Below are 7,557 nucleotides of genomic sequence, written 5' to 3'. Positions count from 1 at the left end.
ACCGAGATTTAAGCAGACGGTGTGGTTTTCCTTTTAACGTTTCGTAAAGACTCCCTTCATTTGACGTCCGTAAATGTAGTCCCGTTAGGAGGGTCCGCGCGCTGAAGTTGAGTGTGGCCCGTTACATCAGCAGCAGCAGCAGCTCTCGAGCGAGTAAATAGAGTGAGCTGAGGCGCTAGCGGGACACCGCAAGGCATCATGGAGCAAGCGCTTTAAAGCCGCACAGCCCACACTGAACAAGTGTGCTCAGTCACACACACACACTGCGTGTACCGCACATTTAGGGCTTATATGGCAAAGTCTGTAGATTTTATAAAAATTACAAATTGGTAACCCTTTCACGTTTTTAGCCAATTAACTATTCATTTACCAATTGATATAGTAGCCTTAACTATTTATTACAGTTTTTAAAACATTACTTAGACACTAAAAGTGGTAGTTGAAGCCCATTCAGTGAAAACATTCACTCATATACCTCTTTAGGCCAAGTCTGCAAAACTACAAGCACATTACAAGCTTTAAACTCACGTTGCTATTGTAAAACTTAACTTTTTTCAAAACTTTAACCACAGTATTATACACATTCAACCATCAGCTCTCTAAATGCCACACTCGTTTACTGATGACCTATGTGTGAAAACAGCCTATATAATTTGAAGAAATTTCTTATAATTTACATTACTTACATTTCTCTCTCTCTCTCTCTCTCTCTCTCTCTCTCTCTATAATGTGTGTATACGTATAGTACATACATACACATTCATATATACACTGAATATGCATACAAGCCAAGTCAGAAAGTCAACTTTATTTTTACAATTACTACACAAAAATGCCATTATTAGACAAGTACAAATAGTTTTGAATGAAGGGTTTGCTTTTGCAAGATATGTGTGAGGTTTTGAGTGTTGTGTGTGTGTTTTGTGGTTTTATGTGTTTTGAGAAATGTGGCATTTCTCCCTGGCATCCCCTACGATAAATGACAAAAATGGTGCAACGGAACATGTTAAATAACACCAACAGAGCAAAAGTTGATCTTTGACTACACTCTTAACACTCATTTGAATAATATCTCATAACAATAGCAATCATAACATATTTGTAATGTAAATTACTGTGCCGCATGAACCTGAAGTGTATATAGCCCTGATTAATGTGGATCAGTTATGCACTTGCTGGGTAAATGTGTTACAATTTTCCATTGGTTATAAGATTATAATATATATATATATATATATATATATATATATATATATATATATACAACCCGAATTCCGGAAAAGTTGGGACGTTTTTTAAATTTTAATAAAATGAAAACTAAAGGAATTTCAAATCACATGAGCCAATATTTTATTCACAATAGAACATAGATAACGTAGCAAATGTTTAAACTGAGAAATTTTACACTTTTATCCACTTAATTAGCTCATTTAAAATTTAATGCCTGCTACAGGTCTCAAAAAAGTTGGCACGGGGGCAACAAATGGCTAAAAAAGCAATCAGTTTTGAAAAGATTCAGCTGGGAGAACACCTAGTGATTAATTAAGTTAATTGATATCAGGTCTGTAACATGATTAGCTATAAAAGCTTTGTCTTAGAGAAGCAGAGTCTCTCAGAAGTAAAGATGGGCAGAGGCTCTCCAATCTGTGAAAGACTGCGTAAAAAAATTGTGGAAAACTTTAAAAACAATGTTCCTCAACGTCAAATTGCAAAGGCTTTGCAAATCTCATCATCTACAGTGCATAACATCATCAAAAGATTCAGAGAAACCGGAGAAATCTCTGTGCGTAAGGGACAAGGCCGGAGACCTTTATTGGATGCCCGTGGTCTTCGGGCTCTCAGACGACACTGCATCACTCATCGGCATGATTGTGTCAATGAAATTACTAAATGGGCCCAGGAATACTTTCAGAAACCACTGTCGGTAAACACAATCCGCCGTGCCATCAGCAGATGCCAACTAAAGCTCTATCATGCAAAAAGGAAGCCATATGTGAACATGGTCCAGAAGCGCCGTCGTGTCCTGTGGGCCAAGGCTCATTTAAAATGGACTATTTCAAAGTGGAATAGTGTTTTATGGTCAGACGAGTCCAAATTTGACATTCTTGTTGGAAATCACGGACGCCGTGTCCTCCGGGCTAAAGAGGAGGGAGACCTTCCAGCATGTTATCAGCGTTCAGTTCAAAAGCCAGCATCTCTGATGGTATGGGGGTGCATAAGTGCATACGGTATGGGCAGCTTGCATGTTTTGGAAGGCTCTGTGAATGCTGAAAGGTATATAAAGGTTTTAGAGCAACATATGCTTCCCTCCAAACAACGTCTATTTCAGGGAAGGCCTTGTTTATTTCAGCAGGACAATGCAAAACCACATACTGCAGCTATAACAACAGCATGGCTTCGTCGTAGAAGAGTCCGGGTGCTAACCTGGCCTGCCTGCAGTCCAGATCTTTCACCTATAGAGAACATTTGGCGCATCATTAAACGAAAAATACGTCAAAGACAACCACGAACTCTTCAGCAGCTGGAAATCTATATAAGGCAAGAATGGGACCAAATTCCAACAGCAAAACTCCAGCAACTCATCGCCTCAATGCCCAGACGTCTTCAAACTGTTTTGAAAAGAAAAGGAGATGCTACACCATGGTAAACATGCCCCGTCCCAACTATTTTGAGACCTGTAGCAGAAATCAAAATTGAAATGAGCTCATTTTGTGCATAAAATTGTAAACTTTCTCAGTTTAAACATTTGCTATGTTATCTATGTTCTATTGTGAATAAAATATTGGCTCATGTGATTTGAAAGTCTTTTAGTTTTCATTTTATTAAAATTTAAAAAACGTCCCAACTTTTCCGGAATTCGGGTTGTATATATATATATATATAAAATAATCTCCACACACACACACAACACATTATTTTTATGTTCCTTTACCCAAAATTAACCTTGAAAAGGAGAGAAACATTGAAACATTTTGACCACTCAGATAAGAATGCATTGTTAATGTGTACACGTGGAGAGATTGTAATAAAGCTCAAAACAGTGGATTAGTCTGTGCACTAAATGCCTGGATGAGGTCTGTTTATCTGCTGTGCTGCATGTGACATCTGTCCAGCATGTGATGAGATTATCCACCCAGAAATCTGTGATCTGTTACTGTGTGTTGTGGCGGATAACATGGTCTGCAATCTGTGTCCCATAGAAACCTTCTGCTGACCTTTTTTCCTCCCTTAACACAAGAATTATGTGACATTGTTATTAAACAACCATAGCAAATATCCACAGACAGAAAATACATGTCAGATGTGAGAATGCAACATGCACTATTTTTTATTATTGTAAAATAAGAATGTGTTTCTCAGTGGTATGTAATACTTGCAGTCTTTAAATACAAAATATAAGTCTGTAATCTCTGTACACTCTTAGAAGAAAAGGTTCAAAAATGAACGTTTTGAGGTTCCTGGAGATTGCAACTGTGGGGGAACCTTAAAGGTTCATTTTTGAACTTTTTTGAAAAGGTTCTAATTGGAACCTTCACTTAAAGGTGCATTAATGACCCTCATCAGTTCCTTTATGAACCCTTTTTCTAGATAGCAATAACATTGTTGTTGTTATTGTTATTATTATTATTATTATTATACATTACTAATCCAATTTCACTATAAAGACAGAACACCATGATTGTCCATAAACTGTTTAATAGATAAATATGTATTACAAACAAACCAACTAACACAAATAAATATACAATCATCCATAAAAATGTATTACAAACAAACTAACAAACACATACTTACATAAACAACAATAAATATGCTATATAATATATGATAATTCCACGCGCGCGTCACGTTCAGCATGACACCTTTGGATCCTTAGCAACGTGTCGCTTGTAAACAGTCTGCGCAACACACGTTTGAACAGATTTAACAAGTACAGATTGTGCATTTGAAACCTTTGTGTCTACTTTTAATAGTCTCTTTCATCATAAAGCACGATATTCTTGTAAAATTACTGGCATGCATTAAAGTATGTATAAATTAATGAATTATCGATGCTTTGGTATGAATTAAAGCCAGTAGCTTAATTTACAGTACATATGTAAGATAAAAAGTAGTAACTTAAATTCCATTGATCTCTGCTGTTGTCTGTTGTGTCACTGTATTAAATAATAAGTGATGGTGGATGCTCTGCCTCTGATGTTCTCCTGCTGCTTCATGATTTTCTTACTTTGTAAGAAAATTTATATGCTGCAATTCATATTGGACTATTGTACATTTACAGTGGCCAAAAGTTTTGAGAATTACATAAATATTAGTTTTCAAAAAGTTTGCTGCTAAACCGCTTTTAGATCTTTGTTTCAGTTGTTTCTGTGATGTACTGAAATATAATTACAAGCACTTCATACGTTTCAAAGGCTTTTATTGACAATTACATGACATTTATGCAAAGAGTCAGTATTTGCAGTGTTGGCCCTTCTTTTTCAGGACCTCTGCAATTCGACTGGGCATGCTTTCAATCAACTTCTGGGCCAAATCCTGACTGATAGCAACCCATTCTTTCATAATCACTTCTTGGAGTTTGTCAGAATTAGTGGGTTTTTGTTTGTCCACCCGCCTCTTCAGGATTGACCACAAGTTCTCAATGGGATTAAGATCTGGGGAGTTTCCAGGCCATGGACCCAAAATTTCAACATTCTGGTCCCAGAGCCACTTAGTTTTCACTTTTGCCTTATGGCACGGTGTTCCATCGTGCTGGAAAATGCATTGTTCTTCACCAAACTGTTGTTGGATTGTTGGAAGAAGTTGCTGTTGGAGGGTGTTTTGGTACCATTCTTTATTCATGGCTGTGTTTTTGGGCAGAATTGTGAGTGAGCCCACTCCCTTGGATGAGAAGCAACCCCACACATGAATGGTGTCAGGATGCTTTACTGTTGGCATGACACAGGACTGATGGTAGCGCTCACCTTTTCTTCTCCGGACAAGCCTTTTTCCAGATGCCCCAAACAATCGGAAAGGGGCTTCATCTGAGAATATGACTTTTCCCCAGTCCTCAGCAGTCCATTCACTATACTTTCTGCAGAAGATCAATCTGTCCCTGATGTTTTTTTTGGAGAGAAGTGGCTTCTTTGCTGCCCTTCTTGACACCAGGCCATACATATTTATGTAATTCTCTTAAAAATAATTCTCTGTAAAACTTTTGTCCACGACTGTACAGACAGTGACTGACACGTAGCTTCTACTTTGCACTTGATTTGCTCGCACATTTGCTCACAATGTTTCTTGAATCTTGTTTTGTACAGTAGTTCTGGAATTCTGGTGCATATCGTTCTAGTTCTCAGCTTCCTGGGCTTCTGCTTTTCTGACAAAATGGTAAGATGAAAGATATACATTCAGTAGAATCAGATGACATTACGCATTTCAGTACCACTGTTTTAAAAAAATAAAATACATTTTTTCATATACAATATCTTTTTTATTAACAATAATTGGTCAGTCAAAATGTTTCGCATTTCTTTCAGTAATTTCTTTGCTATTTTGTGTAATTTTGGGGCAGCAAATGTGTAAATGGAGTTTGATAGTTCTCTTGTACAAAATATTTAAGTAATATGCAATATGAATCAAGTGTATGTTTATGTCTTATCTTGTTTTGATTATTCATGTTTTTTCCTTTACAGAATAAGGAATAAGTGTTTGGACCATATACATTTCTAAGACACGTGGACTGACATTCGCCATAATAATAGACATCTGCTCATGGACAGGTATTGCTTTTTACATGTGACTGTGTTGCTGGGAAGTAAATGTGTTGGTTGCTATCATTTTCTTTTTTAAGGGGTTACATCTTCAAGATTATAGAGGATCTTTTAGTTTTCAGTCTTTAAAGGCCAAACTTTTAACCGATGTCCACATGATCTATTTTTTAAAGATGTATAATGATATTGTACATACAGTATAGAGTATGTGTTTATATTTGTCTTTGCAGAATAAGGGGTGAGTTTGGACCATACAGAGTTTGGGAAATTTGTCATGATGGACATCTGCTCATGGACAGGTAATTATAATGTTTATGTGTGTTGTTGGGTACTGAATGTGTAGGTTACCAACATTTACTTTTTGAAGGGTGACACCTTTAAAATGCAAATGATGGTAACCTAAGTAGGTGGGGAAGGGACGGCAAGTGTGAAATTTTATACAGCTTAAACTAATTTCTTCCAGACTGGCCTAAAGCATAACCCCTGCTGGACATGGTGCAGGAAGCTCCAGGGGGAGACCGCACTGGTATCCCCCTCCTTTGGGTGCACCCTTCACTCACACCACATCATTCATTCATATCGCAGAGATCTGGCTGGGATTGAACCAGCAACCTCTGAAACCATGAGGCAGTGCTCATACCTGTGAGCCACAGATCTCTTGTCTGAATGTGTGAAGAAACTTATATTTCACTATTTACCAGTATGTGAGCTGTGAGTTTCAAATAAAGTATCAGATTAAGCCTTTTTTTTGTGTGTGTGTCACAACACACTAAGGTAGGATTTGAACCCACAGCTCTAGCGCATTCATGTGTACAATTAACGTGTGTTTAGTCACCTGCACCACTGTGACTTTCACAGCAAGTGCTAGTGTTTGAGGCACTTTGTTGGATATAATGCAACATGTGGAATTTTTTACTTTAACAATAGTGGTATTTGAACTCAGGACGCATTGATTAAAAAAAAAAGACGCTTTACCTGCTGAGCTAGTGAGTTTTGATGGTGGAATATTGAACCAAGAGTTTAATGTATGAAAGGAAAACATTTATCCTCTGAGCCACATATTTTTTTAATGACATTTTTTTTAATAACACTTTAACTTTTTAAACTCAGTGACTCAGAATATAATTGATTTTCACTGTGTTTTGCTGTTTATGTTAATAAAACAATAGCTTAAAGCGATAATGTATTTCAGGATTTGAACCAGTACTTTCAAGTATGTGAGACTTCCCATGTCCAGCGCAGAGTAAATTTAATCATAGGATACAACTGTTAAACGAGCTGCTAAACTTTGCTATAAATACCTTAAGCCTGCAGATACCACAAATTCATTGTGTATTTGTGAACAAAGATGATAAAAGTCACTTTATATTAAAATAAATATATGTTGACTTTACCAGTAGATAAACCACTTCAACAACAGTCTTGGAAGATATTTTATTCTGCATTTCATTTGTGTTTGTATTTCGGTCATGTGGCTTCCAGTTCAACACATAGGACATTTCACCCATCAATTGAAAGCTAATCTGAGTCAATTAACTGCTAGATTCCATGTTCCTAACAAAATGATAGATTTCTTTTAACAGGTATAAATCCACACACTGGCGTCCTCTCACCACCGACTCTCTTTGAGTTTGGCGTCTCGATGAATAACTCCACTACACTTACTGACCACAAGAGGGAGCCGCTGACCACTGTTTTCACCTGTCTTATATTCAACGGGATAAATAGGAAATCTGCTTGAGTGTGTAAACGTTAAGTAATGAGTTAGTGAGCAAACCCGAAGTAATTTTCAATCTAGTTGCAT

General features: G+C 37.0%; 1 long non-coding RNA gene across 1 annotated transcript; it reads left to right on the top strand.

Annotated features, from left to right (window-relative positions):
• Nucleotides 1-5,230: 5,230 nt before the first annotated feature.
• LOC132098393 (uncharacterized) lies at nt 5,231-7,557 on the top strand. The gene is made up of 4 exons (XR_009422904.1): nt 5,231-5,370; nt 5,676-5,762; nt 5,984-6,052; nt 7,337-7,557. It is a non-coding gene; the product is annotated as an uncharacterized LOC132098393 (long non-coding RNA).

The sequence above is a fragment of the Carassius carassius genome, chromosome 22, assembly GCF_963082965.1.
Source record: "Carassius carassius chromosome 22, fCarCar2.1, whole genome shotgun sequence".
NCBI lineage: Eukaryota > Metazoa > Chordata > Actinopteri > Cypriniformes > Cyprinidae > Carassius > Carassius carassius.
Note: the sequence above shows the minus strand (reverse complement) of the source record. Positions and strands in the feature narration are given on the sequence as shown.